The 26,330-nt window shown below is 45.5% G+C and overlaps 1 protein-coding gene and 2 non-coding genes across 3 annotated transcripts in view; 2 read left to right on the top strand and 1 right to left on the bottom strand.

Annotated features, from left to right (window-relative positions):
• Nucleotides 1-26,330, top strand: part of LOC140188831 (uncharacterized) — a 184,644-nt gene that overhangs the window by 63,862 nt on the left and 94,452 nt on the right. The gene's annotated exons all lie outside the window — the stretch shown is intronic.
• On the top strand, nucleotides 15,656-15,729 carry trnan-guu (transfer RNA asparagine (anticodon GUU)). The gene has a single exon. It is a non-coding gene; the product is annotated as a tRNA-Asn (tRNA).
• Nucleotides 20,026-20,097, bottom strand: trnag-ucc (transfer RNA glycine (anticodon UCC)). Its single transcript has one exon. It is a non-coding gene; the product is annotated as a tRNA-Gly (tRNA).

The following is a 26,330-nucleotide window of genomic DNA, read 5'->3' as shown; positions in this document are numbered from 1 at the left end:
TATTCTTTTATTCCCTTTGTCTTGGTTTTTATTCATCCAACCCCTCACTACCTCCTCATTCCCTTTATTTCTCCCTTCACAATAATCCGCCTCTCCCCAGCTGCCTACCTCTGGTCCCAAGTCTCTATCCTTCTCCTTCTCCACTTTCTTTCCCTCAACCCCGCCTCTTATCTTGTCCGCCATTACCGGACCCACACGACCCCCTCCCAGCAATTTCCGTTCCTTCCCCACTCTCTTTCCCTCAACAGGTTCCAAAACACACTCACGCATCAAGCAAAACACAGCCAGCTTCCAGCCAACTCAGCCCGCCATGCTGTAAAGACTGAGCTGGTCTTCCTTTAAAATGTTCAGCTCCACCCCCCGCAACCCCCCCCCCACACCCCCCACGCAAAACCGCCCACCTCCCACCTCTGTATTGTTTTAGCAAACATGTTTCTCCATTCCTGCTGCAGCGCCTGGCTGTTGCCGGCCGCCCTATTTGTTAAGACTTTTAAAGGTAAATTATCCGCTAATCGCGCTGCTCCTTTTTATTATTCGACCTTCCCCATTCTTTGAGCCTCTATTTTTTTATTTTTACTCCTTCAGTACCTAGTTAGAGTTGAGATTAGATTTCATCCTATTTCTCCCTTTAAGATTACGTTCTTTTATTGTGACTTAACTGTTCAGACTCTGAGTTCACTGTTCTGTGGGTATAATGTGGTAGAAGCTTGTGGCTAATGTATGTTGGGGTTGGGGTCCATTGTTAAATTGGCCCCTTTGAAGGGCTGTGGCCAGGGTCCACTTGGGCGCTGTCTGCATTAGTTGGGGTGTGCGGTCCTTTTGGGGGTGGGGTTAAGGGGGGGGGGTCCACTGGGCGGTGGGAGGTATAACTGGTGATGTGGGGTGAGTTTGGTTCCCTGGCGAGAAGAGGACCTGTTGTATGGGGTGTGAAGATGTTAGGTTTCAGGGCAGGGCCATGTGCTGGAGATGCATTTTACCCCTTGGGGGCAAGCTGGGAGGTTGGGGTGAGTGCTGTGTCTGGATCAAACTGGTCATTACAAGTCTATTCTTTCTAGTGGAGTTATGATTTCTCATGTTATCCCTCTCTATTTGGGAAGTTAGTTTCCATTCTGGGGCCTAGTTGTTAGGCTCTATTTCCCAAGAAAGACGTACCTTTTCTATTTAATGGTCACCTGTTTTAATTTTGTTTCAGGGTGGGTGACTGATGAGGATGCTCCTCTTCCTCCCTCCTCTAATTTTCTCAATGTTTTTAATTATTGAGTGCAGTGGGTATATTTTATATTGTTGGCCTAGCTTTTTAGGCCTCGTTTAGGCCATTTGGGAAATAGGTCTGTAGTCTTTCAATCCATCTCCTCTCTGCTCTTTTTCATTGGAGGTTTGACCAGTTTATGTTGGTTCCCAGGCCCAGGATTGCCAAGGAATACATTCCATGCTCCAGAAAGTGCCTGCTAACTGGTCTGTTTTGGTTTCCTCTTGTGATATTACTGAGGTGACCTATGAGTCTGGTTCTCAAGCTGTTGCCCCTCTCCCCTATGTATATAATATGGCATTGCTTACACTGGATTGCATATACTACATTCTTTTGTTTGCAAGTTATCCTCTGCTCTATCTCGGCCCACTTTCCTGTAACTCTGTTGTGTATGCTTTTAGAAATTCTTATGTATATGCACGCCCTGCAGTTTCCCACCTCGCAGTTTGGCGCTGTTCGTACTTTGGTACTGACTTTATTGTCGCCAAACAATTGATACTGGAGCGTACAATCATCACAGGGATATTTGATTCTGCGCTTCGTACTCCCTGGAGTACAAACGATAGTAAATATTAAAAATTTAAATTATAAATCATAAATAGAAAAGGGAAAGTAAGGTAGTGCAAAAAAACCCGAGAGGCAGGTCTGGATATTTGGAGGGTATGGCCCAGATCCAGGTCAGGATCCGTTCAGTACAGCACATTACAGGCCTTTCAGCCCACAATGTAGTGCCGACCCTCAACCCCCCACCCCAACCTTAAATTCCTCCATATACCTGTCTAGTAGTCTCTTAAATTTCACTAGTGTATCTGCCTCCACCACTGACTCAGGCAGTGCATTCCACACACAAACCATACCACTCTCTGAGTAAAAAAACCTTCCTCTAATAACCCCCTTGAACTCCCCACCCCTTACTTTAAAGCCATGTCCTCTTGTATTAAGCAGTGGCGCCCTGGGGAAGAGGCCGTGGCTGTCCGCTCTATCTATTCCTCTTAATATCTTGTATACCTCTATCATGTCTCCTCTCATCCTCCTTCTCTCCAAAGAGTAAAGCCCTAGCTCCCTTAATCTCTCATCAGAATCCATACTTTCTAAACCAGGCAGCATCCTGGTAAGTCTCCTCTGTACCCTTTCCAATGCTTCCACATCCGTCCTATAGTGAGGTGACCAGAACTGGACACAGTACTCCAAGTGTGGCCTAACCAGAGTTTTATAGAGCTGCAACATTACCTCGCGACTCTTAAACTCTATCCCTCGATTTATGAAAGCTAACACCCCATAGGCTTTCTTAACTACCCTATCCACCTGTGAGGCAACTTTCAGGGATCTGTGGACATGTACCCCAGATCCCTCTGCTCCTCCACACTACCAAGTATCCTGCCACTTACTTTGTACTCTGCCTTGGAGTTTGTCCTTCCAAAGTGTACCACCTCACACTTCTCCGGCTTGTACTCCATCTGCCACTTCTCAGCCCACTTCTGCATCCTATCAATGTCTTTCTGCAATCTTTGACAATCCTCTACACTATCCACAACACTTCATGAAAACTTCCCAGGGACTTGTCGTTCACTGCGTAGATCCTGCCCTGGTTTAACCTCCCAAAATAGAGTCACTGGTTTGTACAGAAATGAAACAGTCCCTTCGGTACAACCCATCCACACCGACCAAGTTGTCGACCTGAACTTGGCCCATCTGCCTGCATTAGGCCCGTATCCCTCTCAACCTTTCCCATCCATGTGACTGCGCAAATATGTTTTAAATATTGTACCTGAGGCAGAGAGCCGGTGCAGTGAGGCGCTGACAGACACTCACTGTTCCGCGGGCAGGAAGAGGAGAGGCGGATCGCACAGCGGAGCCGAAACCCCAACAAGTAGAGACCGGCTCCACTTCTCTGCAGAGCCGTCGCGTCCATCCCGGATTTACCGCCCAGCCCGGGACCAGGCCGTTTCCCGGGAAACGACGTCGTGAAGGAGGGCCCTCTGTGACGTCTGCGCGCCAGTGTAGTAATCATATCGTGTCACGTGCCGGAGGGGCGGCGGGAGCTGTCAATCACTGGAGCAGCTGGGGAATTTGCGAACATTGTAAATAGAATGGGGACAGTGGGAGATTTCCGGCATCGGTGTCCCACCCCCACGGAAATCGAGTGTGTTATAGACAATAATATTCATATTTTAATTTGACTCTTCATGGTCTTAGAAATATTTAATGTTTGTATTTTATATATTTTTGTGTGGATAATCTTCTGTAATTCTGGGCAAAGCACGTTGTAACTGGATCACTGAACACTCCGTGAAAAAAGAGCGTCACGGAAAAATATTGTCAAAGTCAAAAGTTAAACCCAAGTCAAGTTGTTATTATAGTACTTATATGTCACCATATAGTTCAAAGTACAATTTACTCTGACAGTACAGATGTGAAACCACATACAACCTACCTGGAAGGAGGTACAGAGGAGATGTCAGGGGTAAGTTTTTAACACAGAGAGTGGTGAGTGCGTGGAATGGGCTGCTGGCGGCCGTGGTGGAGGCGGAAACGACAGGGTCTTTGAAGAGACTCCTGGATGGATACATGGACCTTAGAAAAATAGAGGGCTATAGATAAGCCAAGGTAGTTCACAGGTCAGGACATGCTCGGCACGACTTTGTGGGCTGAAGGGCTATATTGTGCTGTAGGTTTTCTATACAGTATTTCTATTATATTTCTGAAATCCTCAGGGTCATTTTCTGCGGGCATTCTTAACAAATCTATAGAACAGTAACTGTGAACTGTAAATTTCAATAACAATAAACTGTAAACAAACTGTGCAAATGAAGAAAATAAATACCAGTAGATAATGAGTATGAAATAACAATATAACTGAGTCCGTACATGAGTGTATCTATCCCCTTTTGTACAAGATGGTTGAGGGGTAGTAACTGTTCCTGAACCAGGTGGTGTGAGTTCTGAGGTACCTGTACCTTCTACCTGATGGCAGCAGTGAGGAAAGATCATTGCCTGGGTGGTGAGGATCTTTGACGATGGAAGCTGCTTTCCTACGGCAATGTTTCATGTAGATGTGCTCAGTGGCTATGAGTTTTACCCACGATATGCCGGGCCGAATCCACTACCACTCAGTAGGATTTCCCACTCAAAGGCATTGGTGTTCCTATACCAGGCCGTAATGTAGCAAGTCAGCACACTTTCCACCATACATTTATAGAAGTTTGGCAAAGTTTTCGATGTCCAGCTGAATCTCTGAGATTCCTGAGGAAGTAGAGGAGCAGTCGGGCCTTGTTCACAATAATATTTATACAATGGGTCCAGGACAGGTCCTCAGAGAGTGACACACAGAAATTCAAAGTTACTGACCCTTTCCATCTCTAATCGTCCTTTGATTACTGTCTCATGGACCTCTGGTTTTCCCCTCCTAAGGCCACAATAAGTCCCTTGGTCTTATTGACATTGAGTGAGAGGTTGCTGTTATTATAGCACTCAGCCAAGTTTTCGGTGTCCCTCCTGTACCCCTTTGATACAGCCCACAACAGTGGTGTCATCAGTAAACTTGTAAATGGTGTTGGAAGTATACTTGGCCACACAGTCATACTGTAGATGTAAAGTGAGTAGGGGCGGGGGGAGCTAAGCACACTTCCCATGATGCACGAAAGAAAGGGAATTCTGAAGTATGAGTGTGTGCCCTGATTGTGTGTCTGAATGGTCACGTGAGAGTCACTGTCCTGGACATCTAAGAGAACTCCGGTGGCGTGTGTGTTCACACATTACGGACAGACAGAATGAAGTGTGTTGAGCAGTGGGTGGAATGGAAGAAGGGAGTGCTTGCAGAAGTACAGATATAAGGAGAAAGGTTTGAAGCTTTCAGGTGCACTGTGATGTTCACCTGGAGTGAAATGCAAAAATAATTGGTTGTTTCTCACAGTAAGAGCAAAGAAGATGAAATAAAGTTAGAGAAAAAAGACTCAGAAAGAACAGGAAAATGTAATCGAGTCTACCTCAATGCGTAACAAGACACAACTGGTACCAATGTCTGAGTAGGAAGTAGTAGGAACCTGCTGTACCCCTGCCTCCCACAGGTACAGTTACAACAAAGCCCACCCCAGTCGTGTCTCCTGAGTACTCGACGAGGCAAGTGTAAAGCTCTCACTGGCACGATGGCAGAATGAGCAATATGGAGACTTTTATGCACTCTGAACTAAAATGGTGTGTTATATTGAAGTGTTTCCTTCACACTCCATAGTGACATATGATATACAGTATTGCACAAAAAGCAGATGCGCACGTTAATGAATTTATAAAGTAGACAAGCAAAATATTTCAGAAGTTCACGGATTTACTCCATCGTAATGAATGTTATTGTAAATGATGAGTAAATGAGCTCAGGTTAAAGAAAATGTAGACTGTTACTTGTTTGAGATGAAAAGAGGTAAGTAAAATTCTGAGTGGTTTACAATAATTCCAGGTGAAATCAAGTGATTCAAACTGTTAAGGGAATGGATAATATTTGTGTGAGGACTGGAAACTCTCTGGACTGCTTTACCGTTATGTCAGTAATATTGACCTTTCTATAAAAATATTGTGACGGCTGCCCTATACAATTTGAATGTTATTTTAACATGCATTCTGATTTTAGTTTAATAAAAATGACAGTGATCACATTGTTGCTGATCATTACTAGAACCATAGAACCATAGAACCATAGAACTACAGCACAGAAACAGGCCCTTTGGCCCTTCTTGGCTGTGCCAAACCATTTTCTGCCTAGTCCCACTGACCTGCACACGGACCATATCCCTCCATACACTTCCCATCCATGTATCTGTCCAATTTATTCTTAAATGTTAAAAAAGAACCTGCATTTACCACCTCGTCTGGCAGCTCATTCCATACTCCCACCACTCTCTGTGTGAAAAAGCCCCCCCTAATGTTCCCTTTAAACTTTTCCCCCCTCACCCTTAACCCATGTCCTCTGGTTTTTTTCTCCCCTTGCCTCAGTGGAAAAAGCCTACTTGCATTCACTCTATCTATACCCATCATAATTTTATATACCTCTATCAAATCTCCCCTCATTCTTCTACGCTCCAGGAAATGAAGTCCTAACCTATTTAACCTTTCTCTCTAACTGAGTTTCTCAAGTCCCGGCAACATCCGTGTAAACCTTCTCTGCACTCATTCAACCTTATTTATATCCTTACTGTAATTTGTTGACCAAAACTGAACACAATACTCCAGATTCGGCCTCACCAATGCCTTATACAACCTCATCATAACATTCCAGCTCTTATACTCAATACTTCGATTAATAAAGGCCAATGTACCAAAAGCTCTCTTTATGACCCTATCTACCTGTGAAGACACTTTTAGGGAATGTTGTATCTGTATTCCCATATCCCTCTGTTCCACTGCACTCCTCAGTGCCTTACCATTAACCCTGTATGTTCTACCTTGGTTTGTCCTTCCAACGTGCAATACCTCACACTTGTCAGTATTAAACTCCATCTGCCATTTTTCAGCCCATTTTACCAGCTGGTACAAGTCCCTCTGCAGGCTCTGAAAACCTTCCTCACTGTCTACTACACCTCCAATCTTTGTATCATCAGCAAACTTGCTGATCCAATTTACCACATTATCATCCATATCATTGATTTAGATGACAAATAGCAATGGACCCAGCACTGATCCCTGTGGCACACCACTAGTCACAGGCCTCCACTCAGAGAAGCAATTCTCTACCACCACTCTCTGGCTTCTTCTATCGAGCCAATGTCTAATCCAATTTACCACCTCTCCATGTATACCTAGCAACTGAATTTTCCTAACTAACCTCCCATGCGGGACCTTGTCAAAGGCCTTATTAAAGTCCATGTAGACAATATCCACTGCCTTCCCTTCATCCACTTTCCTGGTAACCTCCTCGAAAAACTCCAACAGATTGGTCAAACGTGACCTACCATGCACAAAGCCATGTTAACTCTCCCTAATAAGCCCCTGTCTATCCAAATGCTTGTAGATTCTGTCTCTTAGTACTCACTCCAATAACTTACCTACTACTGACGTTAAACTCACCGGCCTATAATTTGCCGGATTACTTTTTGATCCTTTTTTAAACAACGGAACAACATGAGCCACTCTCCAATCCTCTGGCACTTCACCGGTAGACAGCGAAATTTTTAATATTTCTGCCAGGGCCCCCGCAATTTCAACACTAGTCTCCTTCAAGGTCCGAGGGAACACTCTGTCAGGTCCCGGGGATTTATCCACTTTAATTTTCCTCAAGACAGCAAGCACCTCCTTCTTTTCAATCTGTACAGTTTCCATGGTCTCACTACCTGATTCCCCCAATTCCATAGATTTCATGCCAGCTTCCTTAGTAAATACAGACGCAAAAAACCTATTTAAGATCCCCCCCATTGCCTTTGGTTCCGCACAAAGCCGACCACTCTGATCTTCAAGAGGACCAATTTTATCCCTTACAATCCTTTTGCTCTTAATATACTTGTAAAAGCTCTTTGGATTATCCTTCACTTTGACTGCCAAGGCAACCTCATGTCTTCTTTTAGCCCTCCTGATTTCTTTCTTAAGTATTTTCTTGCACTTCTTATACTCCTCAAGCACCTGATTTACCCCCTGTTTCCTATACATTTCATACAGCTCCCTCTTCTTCTTTATCAGAGTTGCAATATCCCTTGAGAACCAAGGTTCCTTATTCCTATTCAATTTGCCTTTAATCCTGACAGGAACATACAAACTCTGCACTCTCAAAATTTCTCCTTTGAAGGCTTCCCACCTACCAATCTCATCTTTGCCAGAGAACAACCTGTCCCAATCCACGCTTTTTAGATCCTTTCTCATTTCTTCAAATTTGGCCTTCTTCCAGTTCAGAACCTCAACCCTAGGACCAGATCTATCCTTGTCCATGATCAAATTGAAACTAATGGTGTTATGATAACTGGAACCAAAGTGCTTCCCTACACAGACTTCCGTCACTTGCCCTAATTCGTTTCCTAACAAGAGATCCAATATTGCATCCCCTCTAGTTGGTCCCTCTATATATTGATTTAGAAAACTCTCCTGAACATATTTTACAAACTCTAAACCATCTAGACCCCTAACAGTATGGGAGTCCCAATCAATGTATGGAAAATTAAAATTCCCTACCACCACAACTTTATGTTTCCCGCAGTTGCCTGCTATCTCTCTGCAGATTTGCTCTTCCAAGTCTCGTTGACTATTGGGTGGTCTGTAAGACAATCCCACTAATGTGGCCATACCTTTCCTGTTTCTCAGCTCCACCCATAAGGACTCAGTAGACAAGCCCTCTAATCTGTCCTGCCTGAGCACTGCTGTAATATTTTCCCTAACAAGCAATGCTACTCCCCCACCTTTCATTCCTCTGCCTCGATCACATCTGAAACATCGGAACCCTGGAATATTAAGCTTCCAGTCCTGCCCCTCCTGTAGCCAAGTTTCACTAATTGCTACAACATCATATTTCCACGTGTCAATCCACACCCTCAACTCATCCGCTTTCCCCGCAATACTCCTAGCATTGATTAGCTAGATTAACTTCTGTTTACAAATTCACTCTAAATTTAGTTTCAACATTACCCGCTTTACATGCATTTGACTTGTAACCCACTTGTGGATGCTATTATTTTTGTATTGAAGAGCATATAGCATTGTTTAGAAAAAGAAACTATTCTAAATGTATGGATTTTGCTGTTCTTTGATTCACTTTAACAAACATGGGGATGTTGGTGGTGGACACGGTGGGGGTGAAAGATGGAGACGGCAGTGAGAGGTGCACTTTGTTTATGGACAGTCTGGTCACCGAGCTCAAAGATGCCGACAGTACCAAGGCAACTTTGATAACAGTCAGTTTCAGCCTCCACCGCCAGCACTACCACAGACTATGAAGTTTACTTCAAATTATTCTTTCCCAAACTGTACTGTAGAATCTGTACAATTGTAATTCTGCCCGTTGTAAAATAGCCCCTGATGTAAACCCCCATGTCAATTTTTGGAATTGACGGCTTCTTCTCCGGATCCGATACTGGGAGAAATGTTAGCGGGTGTGTGGTTTGTGCACCTCATGTCACAGACGAGGCAGCACAGCTCCTGTTCCACTCAAGCAACATGACCCTTAGTTATGAATGCACGTTGGGACTAAACGGTGGAGTTGTTGAGTGTACTGTAGGGGGCCCAGACATTCGGAAGGTGGGTTAACAGTGCAATCTCTACCCCTCAATTGTACTGAGTTTGATTCTGTTTACCACTTGGATGAGAAGATTAGAGCTGTGAAGGGAGCACTGGACCGCACTGCCCAGAGAAATCACACTTGCCAATGAAACTGCTTTGAACGATGGCAATAAACTTCTCATCATGGACTGCATAAATCCTCAGCTCTGAAGCTGCTTCATGAGGATGAGGGTGAAGTCTGTTACTGTACCTACCAGGTAATGAGAACAGATTTAGGTAACAGTACGTGCAATGTCCGTGTCACCAGTGATCCTATAACCTCTGTTAATGGCACTTACAGTATTGGATGGCAGGCCTACTGCTGTTTGCCAAGGGTATTCCCTTTGCCTTTAAATTGAGCCTTTGGCCTGAACAAAAGCTGTCAAATATTTATTGATATTTGGAGTCTGTAGCAGAAAATATTAACGCCTGCCAGCATTGAAGCACGAAGGAGACTGATGAGTGTAATTGGATTGTAGTGTTCCTGTTCTGGGGACCTACCAGACGGGATCGTGAGAACATCAGTATGACCCCAGTGTTGCAGTGATCGGCTAACAACACTGCTGTAGTGCTACATGATACAAGTCTGGTCATGAAAGACATTTCTAACAAAGTGGCAGCAAGCTGCATCATGGCCTTTCAAATCTGAACAGCATTAAACTTCCTGTTGGCCGAGAGGGGAGGAACTTGTGTCATTATTGGACTGAAATAATGCAAAACATCGTCGATTTTATCCGTGCAGATCCCGTTAGAAGCTGTTAAAGTGAAGAAGTTTGGGCAGGAGTTACATACGACTCTATCATCACCTTTGGAACCCTTCTGATTAGCCTCATTCCCTGCCAGGAAGTTTGTGCAACTCCAGTGTACAGTGGGCAAGGGGGTTTATATTCCTGCTGGTATTGAAACTTGTTTAAGTTTCTTACTGAGAGCACTCTGTGGTGAGAGGACCCGAAGGACAGCTGCCTCCTATCGTTCAGCAATCCTATTCTGCAGACAGACGATGACAGGATCACTGGGGAGTCTCGACTTTTCTGTGCAATTCAGCTGCATCCACAATTCATGTGGTCCTTTACAGGACGCAAAGGGAAGTGGGGACTGTGGATGTTACAGCAAGTCAAGTTAATGTAGCGCCTTGGCAAGGATAGTTCACAGATAGTGTGCAGTCAACCCAGGGAAGAAAGGTCTTTGAAGAGCAGAGTTTCCCTTTGCACAGCAGGGGACTGGAGCCATTTTGCACACCAAAACAAGATGAGGATGCAATCGATGTGTTCCAGGGTGACACTTAATATTGGTCACAAAGAAGAGAAATCTGCAGATGCTGGAAATCCAAGCAACACACACAAGATGCTGAAGGAACTTAGCAGACCAAGTAAATCGATGGAAAAGAGTAAACAGTCGACGTTTCCGACCGGCACCCTTCGTCTGGTCTGATATTAGTTAGTTACCTTACTACTGTGGTGGGACCATGCGGGAATTGAAAGTTGACAACAGAAGCCCCTGATTAATATGCCCGGAATGATGGACTCTGTGTAACAACGAACAAGTAACAAAGAACGGTGCTGAGATATAGATTCTCAGGGGATACTTGAGGAAAGAGGTTGACAGTAACATCACTTTCTTCTCGGAAGGCTCACAGCAGCAGCCCGAGCAATTCCATCCTTCCCAATGCCCAAATTAACGTAAACACAATTCTTTGTCTGCTTTTATTTCTCTTTTGAATTCAATATTCCCGTTGAATAATGTAGTAAAATTCATCTCTCCCCGTCGGGGAATTGAACCCCGTCTCCCGCGTGACAGGCGGGGATACTAACCACTATACTAACGAGCAATTGCTGTTAACAGCTCATGTCATGCACATTTAAGAGGACAGGAGGGTGAACAGAATTACCTTGATGTTTCTCAGCTGTAATACTGGAGCCTTTCACTCGTGTTCCTCCCACAGCAGTGTCTCAGTTTGCTCCAGCGATTCAGTCACCTGTTGTGTTCAAGGATTAGCGAAGGGAAGTGCTCTCATTCGAGCCCAAATCCGTGTTGTTGGAATCAACATTTTTAATCACAGTTATATATTTATATTTCTGCTTTTTTTTAGTGCGACAGGCGGGAAACGATATGTAGCTAATCGAATTCTGAAGCAATCATTCCCACTTCATTGAAACACTGGGTGTTGTGTATCTCCGGTCTGTCGGAGGATGGCGACCTCAACCGGATATAACAGGAACTGCACCAGAGTGAGGAATCACAGTGACCACATTCAGAAAACAGCTCGAACCACAGTCATACACTTCTAGCGTCCGAGTGGTCCAACCCTGACAACTCGCGTACGAATTCCCGAAATTATTTAAATCGACGGGTGAGTGTAAAATTATTATTCACCCTGGGCTGGCCAGTGGATCAAGGACTGAAGTGCTGTCCCTCGCATTTTCCCCGGTGAACCGATCAGTGCAGCTTCCTGCTCTCACTCTAACTCAGATTCCCACAGCCAACTAGGACACATCAAAACATGTCGGATGATGTGTTCACGCTGAGTGCGGTCAGTCTGCTCACCACCCACTCTGTCTATTTATACACAATGGGATCTCTCTCATCCCCCTCCCCCATTACCAGAGTAAATAAAACCCTTTACTGTGATTCACAAATGTAATATAGATTCACAGAATCATGCGACCCTAAAATAGACCTTTCGGCTCACAATGTCCGTGCTGACAATCAACTACCGATCACACCAGAAAAGGGCTCGCTTACTAGCTGTTGACTTCAATGTCTTGATGATTCAGGTGGTCGCCCAGACAATTCTCTAATGTTGTGAGGGGCACCTGCCTCACCAGCCACTCAGTCATGGGTTCCAGTTTCCAAACACCATCCGCATGAAGTTCTCCCTGAGATGCTCTCTGAGTTCACACACGTCAGGACAGTTTTCTACTATCCTGATAGGCCCGGGTTAATTTGATATGACCTCCGTCACCTCCAAAGCTCTCCATGGAAACAATCGTCAATCCATCGGCCGAATGGACGCCCATGGGCCCAGCACGCTGCCGCTGCGCCTCTCTGCTGTTGTCTGAACGTGGTGACGCGCTGCTCCGTTGTGGACGTTGCTCATTCTCTTCATTTTCATTTGTCGATTCTTTGCTGACGTCACATCATTTCATAGAAACATGGAAAACCTACAGCACAATACAGGCCCTTCGGCCCACAAAGCTGTGCCGAACATGTCCTTACCTTAGAAATTACCTAGGGTTGCCCATTGCCCTCTGGTTTTCTAAGCTTCAATGGAGGGCTTCCTTTATAAATATTTCCTTTACTAACTGTTCTTTGTTGATTTATTTCGCACCTTTCTCTCTGCTTTTCTTCTCGTATTTGCTATCTCCTGCCTCATCCTGATATTATCTTTGTGCTGTCGGTGCTCCGACCCATTCGGAGACCTCGTTCCCGACATGTCAGCAATCAATGTGTTTCACATTATTTACTGAACCCGGTTTCAGTGGCCCTGCTGTCATACATTCTGTTCATCTTCCACCGTATCTCTTCCGGGTTCTCTCTCTTTGCCTCCGGGCTGTCCTTCGGCATAAATATCAATGGACACCGGCTGAGCTGCAGCTGAATTGACGCGAAATAGACTCATTCCTCCTGTGGTCTTTATCGCCGCCTGAGGAAGGTAGACCCAAACAACCCCGCTATCCTGCCTGCCTGAGGAAAGATATCTTTAGCGACCGAGGGGATGGGGCAGAGCGCATTAAAGTTTGTCCGGTCAGGAGAGCCGATATTCTCTGGTATAATCCCATTCCTTTGCAAACTCACTGAGCCACAAGATCAGGAGTCGGGACCAATTCTGAAGATGTACGGCTAAACAGGAAAGCAGGTCAGTCCATGCTGGCGGCAGATGATCATCCGCATGTTTAGAGTGACCAGAGTCACTCAATCCATGGTTTTTCCAATGAACGCCCTGAATTCATAACAAGAGCTTTACAGCGCAATAAAATACATAGTTTTCTTTTCTTTATTCTATAGTTTTATCAGGAGACGGCGACAAAATTAACTCTTTGGGAGACAGAATAAAATAATTTGAAATTACGTGGACACGGGTTATTCCCTCCGCAGTGGAACAAACTCGCTGAAACTTTAATGAACTTCTGGTCTACCGCCCTAATCCCTCGACCATGACAGCCGCGACACTCAGCCTGGGAGACAGGAGGACATTTTTCAAAGGAATTCATCACTATGTTCCAGGGCGATTCGGCTCAACATCAACGTCAGGGTCATAGAAGCTGCCCTGACATACTCTCCACATCCACTCTTTATAGGTTTTTCAATATTCGATAGGTTTCAATGAGATCCTCCCTCATTCTTCTAAATTCCAACGAGTAGAGGCCTTTTATTTTTCTAAGCTCCATGTACCTATCCGAGAGTCTATTAAAATGCCCTATTGCATCCGCCTCCACCACCGTCCCCGGCAGCCAGTTCCACGCACTCACGACTCTGCGTAAAAAAAAAACTTACTCCTGACTTCCCATCTGTACCTACTTCCAAGCACCTTAAAACTGTGCCCTCTCCTGTGAGCCTTTTCAGCGCTGGGAAAAAGCCTCTGACTATCCACAGGATCAATGCCTCACATCATCTTATACAACTCCATCAGGTCACCTCTCATCCCCCGTCGCTCCGAGGACAAAAGGCCGAGTTCTCTCAACCTACTCTCATAAGGCACGCTCCGCAATCCAGGCAACATCCCTGTAAATCTCCTCTGCATCCTTTCTATGGTTTCCAATCCTTCCTGGATTGAGGTGACCAGAACTGAGCACAGTACTCCAAGTGGGGTCTGATCAGGGTCCTATATTGCTGTTACATTACCTGTCGGCTCCTGAACTCAATCCCACGGTTGGTGAAGGTAAATACATCGTATGCCCTCTTAACCACACAGTCAACCTGCAAATGATTGTATCAAGCTGTATTTTTTGCAGTTTTCTACACCACCTGTGAAATGCAGACTGCTGAGCACAGAACAATAAATACCACGTTGAGAAAACATAAACAACAGAAGTGCGAACAACTCTGTACACTTGAACCCAGGCGCTGCAGAGTCAGTCTGCCCCATTCCATCTTGGCTGAGTTATTATCCTCATCAACTCCATTCTCACGCCTTCTCTCCCCAGTCTTTGACTTCCTTACTGAGCAAGTAACTATCACCCTCCGCGTTAAACATACCGAGTGACTCGGGCTCCATCGCCGTCGACAGCAAAGAATTCCACAGACTCACCGCCGTCCGGCTCAAGACAACTTCCTTTGACCTTTGTCAGATTTGAGATGCTCATAAAATCTGTTATATCAGCAATATCACAGACAAAATGCTGGAAGAACTCAGCGGACTGTCTGGGTATTGCCTTATATTTGCAGCATCTGCACATTTTTCGTGCTTGTACATCAAGAACGTCGTTATTTGACGGTTTCTACCCCGACCTTGTTTTCTCTCTTACATTTTTCTTCGTATCTGTGTTTCCAGACTTTTGTGTGTGCGACCAGGAGGGAGTTACAGGACTGAAGGACAGTTCAACATCGGAAACTGCAGGGACACGAGATATGGGTCGTTCAGTGTCGCTGGTCTCCATTTGTAGCGCAATAATTATCAAACAATAAACAATGAAATCTATAAAAGTAGCTCTTCCGTGACAAATCTGGCGTTTAACATTAAATCTACCGGCCTCATCGCCACCAAAGACTCTGCTGAAGTAATGCCCGAGAATTGTGATGTATTGGTTTTCAATCGTCCAATGTTTGCATCAGAGACAATGGTGTTTAATTGAAGTGTTTGTTCACGTGCCGTCACTAAGAAAATTAGTGAAGTGTTTGACCGTATCGCTGGAGATTGATGCTCTGTTTGAATCGAGGTCGTTGTTAATGCATCAGCTCAGAGTGTCTAACGGAGCTGTGAATTCAGGAACAAGAGAAATCACAGACTCTCACTGAAATGGTGTATCCAGTCATCTGACGATAGAAGACGTTTAGTATCCTTTTATTTCAGCCTTTGGAATTCCGGGTAAGCCGCGGTGTCAGCTGCCGTTGGTGGAAGTTCAAGTTTAATTCCAATGTTGTGATTGTGATATGTGAAAAGCCGGTTCACAGCATCAATTGTCAGTCACCATCTTCCAACCCCGGAATAGACCATTCATAGTCTCCATTTCCCAGTCTGTCTCTGTGGCGCAATCGGTGAGCGCGTTCGGCTGTTAACCGAAAGGTTGGTGGTTCGAGCCCACCCAGGGACGCTGGTGACCCGGCAGTTTTTGCAGAGTGTTATATTGCCAGCTGGGTAACGCTGTGCTGTGCGGAGACCCTGCGACTGCAGCGTTAACTTCAGTGGGAATTAAAATGTTTTTAAAAGCTTCTCTTTCACACTATTTCTAGAGATCAAATCATTACACAACGTATTGAGAAAGAACAATGTTAAGCAATAACAGAATGCAGAATGAAATGTAACTGCGACAGAGACAGCACAGTGCGGGTAAACAATCAGGTGCCACATCATAACTGGTAGATTGTGAGGTCAAGGCTCCATCTTATCGTCTCGGGCACCATCCAATAGACATAACGGCGGAGTTGAAGCTATCCACGAGCCTGTACTACGTGCTGTCTTGTACCTTCAGCCGGATAGAAGAAGGGAAAAGAGAGAGTACAGTACCCAAGGCGCATGGTATATTTTTGTCAGGAGTGTGTAAGTTACATACTCCTTCACCATTCTCTTTGACCATAAGTGCATGTTTCCTCGAGCGACATCTTTGGAATTAACGGACTTGCCGGGTCTAATGTCGTGGGCTTGATTAAATTTTGGATCATTCAGTTGGCGTCTAATTGTTTTCATCCAACATAGGCTCCCCATCATTTTATTTTCACTGTGGACGTCCAATCCCTATAAACGTCCAGCAAACCACCCACCCCCGCACCAGGAAGGTCTCAAATCTCTGCGCTTCCATCGGGAAACCAGACCCAACCAGCTCCCCTCCACCACCATTCACCTCCATCTGGCCGAACTTGTCCTCCCACTTCCCTTAAACACAAGGTGAGCCATGGACACCGGCATGGGTCCCAGCTGTGCCTGCCTGTGTGTCGGCTCCGTGGAACAGTCTATGTTCCAAGCCTACACTGGTGTCGCTCCCTAACTTTCCCTACACTATGTAAATGACGGTATTGCTACCTCTTTCTGCACCCATGTGGAACTCATCCACTTCATCAGCTTTGCCTGCAACTTCCACCTTGCCCAAAAGTTTACCTGTCCCATATCCGACAGCTCCCTCCGTTTTCTCCATCTCTCTGTCTCTATCTCTGAAGACAGCTTGTCCACTGATGTCTATTATAACCACACAGACCCTCACAGCTACCTGGACTATACCGCTTCCCACCCAGTTACATGTAAAAATGCCAGCCCCTCCTCTCAATTCCTCCGTCTCTGCCGCATCTGACCTCAGGATACAGCGTTTCATTCAAGAACAAAGGGGATATCGTCTTTTTTCAAAGAAAGGGGCTTCCCTTCCTCCACCATGAAAGCTGCTCTCAATAGAATCTCTTCCATTTTGCTCACGTCTGCCCCCACCGCATCCTCGCTCCCTCCCCTGGGCAGAGGGTTTGTCTTGTCCTCACCTACCTCCCTCGCCCCAGCCTCCGCCTCCAGCACACAATTCTCTGTAATTTCCACCATCTCCGGCGGGATCCCACCACCAAACTCCCATGTGTGTCCGTCCCTCCCACTGATCTCTGTCCTGGCACTTATCCTTGCAAGTGAAACAAGTGTTACACCTGTCCCTACACCTCCGCCCTCAGTACTATTCAGGGCCCCAAGCAATCCTTCCAGGTAAGGCGACTCTTCAGCTGTGAGTCCTTTAGGGTCATCGACTGCATCCAGTGCTCCCGGTGCAGCCTCCTGTATATCGGTGAGACCCGACACAGATTGGGAGACCACATCGCCGAGCACCTACACTCCCTCCACCAGAACAAGCGAGATCTCCCAGTGGCCACCCATTTTAATTCCACTTCCCGTTCCAATTCCGACATGGCAGCCCATGGCCTCCAGTATTGTTCCGATGAAGCCACGCTCAGGGTGGAAGACCAAAACATTATATTCCGCCTGGGTAGCTTCCAACCTGATGGCATGAACATCGATTTCTCAAACTTCCAGTACTGTCCCCTCCTTCATGAAGCCCCATTCTCTTTTCCCTCTCTGACCTTATCTGTTACCTGCCCATCACCTCCCTCTGGTGTTCCGCCCCCTTCTCTTTCTTTCATGGCCTCCTCTCCTTCCCTGTTCTCCAGCCCAGTATCTCTTTCACCAATCAAAGTTTCAGGTCTTTAATTTACCAGCCACCTCCCCACCCCCACCGGTTTCAAATATCACCTGGTGCTTCTTCCTCCCCTCACCGTCTAACTCTGATTCCTCATCGGTTTTTGCTCCAGTCCGGATGAAGGGACTCGGCCCGAAACATCGACCGTATTTTTTCCCACAGATGCTGCCTGGCCTGCTGAGTTCCTCTAACATTTTCTGTGTTGCTTGGATTTCCATCATCTGTAGATTTTCTCTTTGTGCCTCGATCAATGTCACTCCACACTAAACATATTGTACACCCTTCCGTCTCTGAACCTGGCAGCCCCGTCCAAGCACCCACCCCACGCTGTCTAAAAACGTGACCCGCACATCTTTAAACTCTCTCCTACCTTAAATTCATTCCCGCTGGAATTTCAAATCCCTACCCTGGGAATCCAATTCTGACTATCTGCCCAATCTATGTCTCTCATAGAGTCAGGAAGCGAGCAAGCAGCATCACTGTAGACCCACCACACCCTGGACATCACCTGTTCCAACTCCTTCCTTCTGGTAGGCGCTTTAGATCACTGTATGCCAGGACACGTAGGTACAAGAACAGTTTCTTTCCATATGCCATCAGTCTTATGAACACTTGAATTTTAGTCTATTATAAACCAAGTCCACCTGTACATACACTGGTATTCAGCACCTCATTGTATACAGTTCACGGTTATTTGCACTATTGTTTTGTTTGCTTTTTGATTCTGTGCAGCAAGAGCTCAGGGAAACCGACATCAAATTCCCTGTATGTGTCCACATCCTTGACGATAATAAAGGATTCTGATTCTGATAATTTGGTCAAGTTTCCTCTCAGTCTCTGATATTCCAATGAAGGCAAACAAGCTCAAACACTTTAATCAGGCAACACTTTACAAATCCTGCCAATCCTTCCTGTGAAGTGTCCATTCTTGTAGAATCTGGAATAGAGTCAGAACAGGATTTAACGAGAAACTCTTGACGGATGTGAATTCCAACTCTGATTCACAACCAGTGAATGATAATTAATGCAACACACATCAAAGTTGCTGGTGAACGCAGCAGGCCAGGCAGCATCTCTAGGAAGAGGCACAGTCGACGTTTCAGGCTGAGACCCTTCGTCAGGACTAACTGAAGGAAGAGTGAGTAAGAGATTTGAAAGTGGGAGGGGGAGGGGGAGATCCAAAATGATAGGAGAAGACAGGAGGGGGAGGGATGGAGCCAAGAGCTGGACAGGTGATTGGCAAAAGGGATACGAGAGGATCATGGGACAGGAGGTCCGGGAAGAAAGACAAGGGGGGTGGGGAACCCAGAGGATGTAGGTGTTCAGCAAAGCGCCTCCCAGTCTGCATCGGGTCCCACTAATATATAAAAGGCCATATCGGGAGCACCGGACGCAGTATATCACCCCAGCCGACTCACAGGTGAAGTGTCGCCTCACCTGGAAGGACTGTTTGGGGCCCTGAATAGTGGTAAGGGAGGAAGTATAAGGGCGTGTGTAGCACTCGTTCCGCTTACACGGATAAGTGCCAGGGGGGAGATCAGTGGGGAGGGATGGGGGGGTGGAATGTACAAGGGAGTCACGTAGGGAGCGATCCCTGTGGAAAGCAGAGAGAGGGGGGGAGGGAAAGATGTGCTTAGTGGTGGGATCCCGTTGGAGGTGGCGGAAGTTACGGAGAATAATATGTTGGACCCGGAGGCTGGTGGGGTGGTAGGTGAGGACCAGGGGAACCCTATTCCTAGTGGGGTGGCGGGAGGATGGAGTGAGAGCAGATGTACGTGAAATGGGGGAGATGCGTTTAAGAGCAGAGTTGATAGTGGAGGAAAGGAAGCCTCTTTCTTTAAAAAAGGAGGACATCTCCCTCATCCTAGAATGAAAAGCCTCATCCTGAGAGCAGATACGGTGGAGACGGAGGAATTGCGAGAAGGGGATGGCGTTTTTGCGAGAGACAGGGTGAGAAGAGGAATAGTCCAGATAGCTGTGAGAGTCAGTAGGCTTATATTAGACATCAGTGGATAAGCTGTCTCCAGAGACAGAGACAGAAAGATCTAGAAAGGGGAGGGGGGTAATTAATGAATAATTAATTAATTAATTAAGTAATTAATGATAATTAATGAATCAATTTACACTCACAGCCTGAATTAGCGTGTCGATTACTAGGTCAATGGAGTTCTGCGTAGATCGTGTCTATGTCAGAGGTTTATATGTTATGTAGTCTAAAACCGTACACCCTGCGATGGCCGGGAATTGAACCCGGGTCAACTGCTTGGAAGGCAGCTATGCTCACCACTATACCACCATCGCTCAATGACGTAACAAAGCATCTGAGTAGTGAGGCATCTTCTATAGTTCCATGCGACTTGACCAGTCCCCGAGCTGCTTTCTGTTGGATCATTCCTCACTCTGCTGCAGGTCTTATTCCGGTAAATTATTGTCGCCATCCCCAACAGACCAGAGTTATACAACCCACATAATAAATTGCCGGTGAATGCAGAAGGCCAGGCAGCATCTATAGGAAGAGGTACAGTCGATGTTTCGGGCCGAGACCGTTCGTCAGGACTAACTGAAAGAAGAGATAGTAAGAGATTTGAAAGTGGGAAGGGGAGGGGGAGACCCAAAATTATAGGAGAAAACAGGAGGGGGAGGGATGGAGCCAAGAGCTGGATAGTTGATTGGCAAAAGGGATATAAGACATCATGGGACCACACCAGCTGTTATTTATTGATTATTATTATTATATATATCTTTCTCTCTCCCTTTTTCTCCCTCTGTCCCTCTCACTATACTCCTTGCCTATCCTCTGGGATTCCCCCTCCCCCTTTCTTTCTCCCGAGGCCTCCCATCCCATGATCCTCTGATGGTGGTGTGGAGAATGCTGAGGAAGATGAATGGCATCAGAGGTTATAACTAGATTCCAGTATTAGTGGAGAATGGAAATTTGATGCAGAGGACAATGAAAAGGCAAAGTGTTTGAGAAACACGTTTGCAAACACACATAGTCTAGACAATATAGGGAATGAGTGTTTTAAGAGAAGAGAGAGTCTCTTGGTGGACAGTGGGGAGATTTGTGAGAAACAAGAGGCATTTGAGATTGCCTTGGATGATGACTTTACGTTGGCTGAATTGAAATTTGCCATCAATGGGGCAAGAACTACAGCCCAGGGCAGGATATGGGAAGCTATCATATACTGTACTCCAGTATCTGCCTGAGGCAGTCTAAAAGAAGTGGCTTGAGTTTTATAAGAAGGTCTGGAAGCAAAGAATGCTCCCAGGAGACTGGAAAAGGTCTGTGGTAAAGCCTGTTGAAAACCTGGAAAGGATCCGATGCTGTCCGGTTTCTACAGGCCTGTTGTCTCACTTCCTCACTGTGTAAAATAATGGTGAAAATGATAGTAATTAGGCTGATGATTGTTTTGGATAAGAGAGAATTACTTCGTCACTACAAATGTGGGTTTTGCAAAGGGAGATCTATGACTCCCTTGTACTACTGGGAATGATATCTGGGAATCCTTTTACACTGAAAGAATCAGTAGTTGCAGTGCTTTTGAACATTAAAATAGTTTTATGATATGCGATGGAGGGAGAGGCTTGTTACTAAACTCATTAAGCTTGGTGTTCATGTTGGTTTTGCAAATGGGTATCATTTTTTTTTGTTTTGGGGGGTTATTTTCAGTGAGGGGGGTCATCAGAGTTTGCGGAAGAAAACGTACCTCCCTTCCCAGGGTAGTGTTATCTGTTTAATATTGTTTAATCTGATAGTTAAGTATACTTTTTAATGATCTTGGGCCTGAGTTCAGTTTGGCTTTCTATGCTGATGATGGGGCTTTGTGGAAAAAGGGTTGTAATAGTTCCTATGTGGGAAGGTCTTGGACAAACAGCGTTATCAACAATGGGAGAATGGTGTTTGGACTATTCTAAATCGGTATATGTGTTTTATTTTTACTCATAAACATAGGATCTTGGCCTAAGATACCAAAGATGTACTCTTTTACATAAATGCTGCCTGGATTTCTGAGTTCCTCCAGAATTGTGTGTTGCTGAGGGAATGGTATCGATTCTGGAGCGAGGGCAATGGAGGTTGTTGCTGGAGAGGAAGAGGCAGACTCAATTAGTAACTTAATCAGAATCAGATTGAATATCACCGGCATATGTCGTGACATTTGTTAACTTTACAGCAGCAGTACAATGATATCCACGATAAATAAATATAGAGAAAAAACTGAGTTACATTAAGTATTCAATATTTAAGTTAAAGTATCTAGTTAAACATGAATTAAAACATAAATTAAAAGAAAAAAGTAGTTAGGTAGTGCTCTTGGGTTCAATGCCCATTGAGAATTCAGAATTTGGGTGTCAGAGGGGAAGAAACTGTTCCTGAATCACCGAGTGTGTGCCTTCAGCATTCTCTCCCTCCTTCCCGATGGTAACAGTGTGAAAAGAGCATGTCCTGGGTGGTGGCGATCCTCAATGATGATCGGTGCCTTCCTGAGGCACCGCTCCTTGAAGATGTTGTGTACTACCGAGCCTGGACCCATGGTAGAGTTGACCAGTTTTACAAGTTTTTGCTATTTATTTCGATCTCATTCAGAAGCCGCCCCCCCCCCCCCCCATACCAGATGGAGATGCAGCCAGTCAGAATGATCTCCACTGGACGTTTGTAAAAGTTTATTTAGTGTTTTAGTTGACAAACCAAATCTCCTCCAACTCCTAATGAAATATAGTTGCTGTCTTGCCTTCTTCATAACTGCATCATATGTTGCATCCGGGTTAGATCCTCAGAGATGCTGACATCCAGGAACTTGCAATTGTCCACTCTCTCCACTTCTGATCCCTTGATGAGGATTGGTTTGTATTCCTTCATCTCACCTTTCCTGAAGTTGACAATCAGCGTTTTGATCTTGCTGACGTTGAGTGCAAGATTGTTGCTGCAGCAACACTCCACTAACTGGTAGTTCACCCTAATTTATGATTTATTGTCACCATCTGAAATTCTGCAAACAGCGGTTGTATCATCAGCAAATTTATAAATGTTGTTTGAGCTATGCCTAGCCACACAGTTGTGGGTGTAGAGACGGTAGAGCTGTGAGATAAAGACACAGCCCTGTGGAGTGTCAGTGTTAATTGTCAGTGAGGTGGAAATGTTATCCCAATCCGCACAGATTGTGGTATTCCGGTTAAGAAGTCATGGATCCAGTTGCAGAGGCCTAGGTCTTGTAGCTTGAATGTGGAGTGAGAATTAATTCCTGCGCTGGGACTGGGCCACGGCGAGTGTGGCGGAGTGGGAAGAAGTTGCTGGTGACTATAATTGCAGCTTCCTCTCCCCTGACCATGGGAAGACAGTTTCCCATTAGCACATTTCCCAATGTCTGTTGTTGCTGGACAGTGAGTATTCTGAGTGGTGAATCCCATGGGAAATGAATGTTGTGTCCATCCCTCTGTTCCACTCCCGGATCTGTACCGGGAAGTGGTGGGGTTTGTCTGTCTCTTCCTTGGTTTGGAGCCTCCTCCATCTGCTGCTCAGAAGAAGCTGAGAGCTGCAGCCTGTGAGTGGCCTCACACACTGGCACTGGCTGAACCAGTCGCTTCACACAGTGTCTGCCTTTTACCTCTTTCACTTTCCTTCTCCTACCTGCAGGAAAGACTTCAATGTACGCCAATGTTCCCTCTTGCCAAGGCTCAATGAACAGAACAGTGGCTCCATCTCTCACACACAAGGTGTGTTACTGAGCACAGAGATACTGACAGCTCATTCGTTCCACAGTCTCAGACAGCAGAGACATTCAGTCCCACACTGAGCCCAGGATCCAGACACAGATTTCCAGTACAACAGTTACAGTGAAACACAGCTGCTCAATATTTCCCTGGTCCCTGGGAAAATATGGAACATTTTCAACAACTTCTTTGAATGCCTTCCATGCGATTTTCTCTGGTCCCAATGGAAGTTCTTTGAATTACCTGTCATTGCTGGCCTGCTTGATTTGTGGACCAGCACAAATGCCTCCCTTAACCTTGGCGTCAAATAATCTGACTTGGATTATGAATTGAAATATAAAAATATAGGAAATTTCAAAGAGATGGTGTGTGATAGGGACATTGCATAGTGATTTTCAGTATCAGCAGTCCAAATCCATAAGATATACATACCTAAAAGTAATCAGGAAGCAAAATATTTGTTGTCCAGTGTAGTTGGCCATGTGGGTGAGAGTGCGGGGGAAAGCTGAGGACTACGGGAAGGTATCAGTGGACTGGACAGGTAGGCAGGTGGAATTTAATCTGAGAGGTGAGGTGATGCAGGTGGGGAGCCCAAACAAGGCCAGGAGACAGACGGTACATTGTGGAATCTGGAGAAGAATAGAGGGTCAGAGGGAGAGCATGTGGAATGATTCCTCAGGTTAGAAGGACGGAGCATTCGATGGGTTTAAAAGGCGGATGAGAGGCTTGCTTTTGTTGGCTGAAGGTACAGAATGGCAGGGGAGGGAGCTCTGGTGGAATTGTATAGACACAAGTGGGGTCACGGCTGGAGCTCTGTGTACAGTCCTGGTCAGCACGCCACAGGCTCACACCCACATCCAAATGAGGAGCAGGAGTCCCCACTCAGCAACTCCCACCTGCTCTGTCATTTAATAAGGTCACGGCTGTCCTGTTTCAACATTAAACTCCATGTTCCTGTCTGCCCACAGAAACATTTCACCCCCTCCTTATAAACTATCCCCCTCTCTTTCCCTTAAAAGCATACAAGGATATGATCCAAAAAACCTGTCAGTTAATCAATTCCAATGTCTGAGGGTGCATTAAGATTCAGAAAAGAATCCTCTGATCTTTTGCTCAAATCATGAAATACTGGTCCCTGGTTCTAGTTGGCAATGGGTGGAGCACCGGCTTATCAGCATAAAACAGAGAGTGGGAACAAAAGGATCGTTTTCTGGCTGGCTGCCAGTTACCAGTGGAGTTCACAGGGGTCGATGTTGGGACCGCTGCTTTTTATGAGGTATGTCAATGACTTGGACTGTGGGATTAATGTATTTGTGGGTACATTTGCCAATGCTACAAAGATAGGTGGAGAAGTGTGTAGTGTTGAGGAAACAGAGAGCCCACAGAGAGACTTAGATAGTTTAGGGGAATGGACAAAGAAGTGGCAAATGAAATACAATGTTGCAAAGTGTATAGTCATGCGCTTTGGTAGAATAAATAAATGGGCAGACTATTATTTAGATGGGGTGATGATTCAAAATGCAGAGATGCAAAGAGACTTGCGATGCGTTGTGCAGGATACCCAAAAGGTTAACCTCCAGGTTCAGTCAGTGGTGAAGAAGGCAAATGCAATTTTTGCATTCATTTCTAGATGTATAGAATATTAGAGCAGGGGTGTGATGTTGATGCTCTATAAGGCACTCGTTAGTCCACACTTGGAGTCTTGTGCACAGTTCTGGGCTCCTTATTTTAGAAAGAATATACTGACATTAGAGAGGGTTCAGAAAATATTCACGAGTATGATTCCAGGAATGAAAGGTTTACCATATGAGGAACATCTGGCAGCTCTTGGGCTGTATTCCTTGGAGTTCGGGAGAATGAATGGGGATCTCATAGAAACATTCTGAATGTTAAAAGGCCTGAACAGATTAGATATGGAAAACTTATTTCCCATGGTAGGTGGGGTCCAGGACAAGAGGCATGACTTCAGGATTGTCCATTAAGTCCGGAGATGCAGAGAAATTACTTTAGTCAGAGGATGGTAAAGCTGCGGAATCTGGTGCCACGAGCGGCTGTGGAGGCCAAGTCTTTGGGTGCATTTAAAGCAGAGATAGATAGGTTCTTGATTAACTAGGGCATAAAAGGGTATGAGGAGAAGGCAGGGGAGTGGGGATGACTGGAAGAATTGGATCAGCCCATGATTGAATGGCAGAGCAGACTCAATGGCCTACTTCTGCTCCTGTATCTTCTGGTCGTATAAGCACATGGAGACAGTAGGAACAGAAAACACAAGCCCAGACTTCCCTCATCAGACAACCAGCTCACTACCAGTATTGGTCCAGTGAACATTCCCTGAACTGATTCCAACACATTGAGATTCTTCCCTGAATAATGTATAAATGGGCTCCCCCACCCTATATATGGTGTATAAGATGATGAGAGACATTGATCATGTGAATAGTCAGAGGCTGTTTGCCAGGGCTGAAATGGCTAGCACGAGAGGGCACAGTTTTAAGGTGCCTGGAAGTAGGTACAGAGGAGATGTCAGGGGTGTGATTTTTATGCAGAGAGTGGTGAGTGTATGGAATGGGCTGCCGGTGACGGTGTTGGGGGAGGTTACAATAATGTCTTTTAAGAGACTTTTGGATAGGTTCAGGGAGCTCAGAAAACTAGAGGGCTTGGGTAACGCTAAGTAATTTCTAAAGTACATGTGTGGCACAGAATTGTGCACCGAAGGTCCTGTATTATGCTGTAGGTTGTCTATGTTTCAATGTTTCTATAAGGGAAGCATAAGCTCCCAACATTTGTATTCTGTTCCCCATCAATAAAATGTCATGTTCTCTCTA

The sequence above is a fragment of the Mobula birostris genome, chromosome 28 (assembly GCF_030028105.1).
Source record: "Mobula birostris isolate sMobBir1 chromosome 28, sMobBir1.hap1, whole genome shotgun sequence".
In the NCBI taxonomy this organism is placed as follows: Eukaryota; Metazoa; Chordata; class Chondrichthyes; order Myliobatiformes; family Myliobatidae; genus Mobula; species Mobula birostris.
This window is presented reverse-complemented; position numbering and strand designations above follow the sequence as displayed.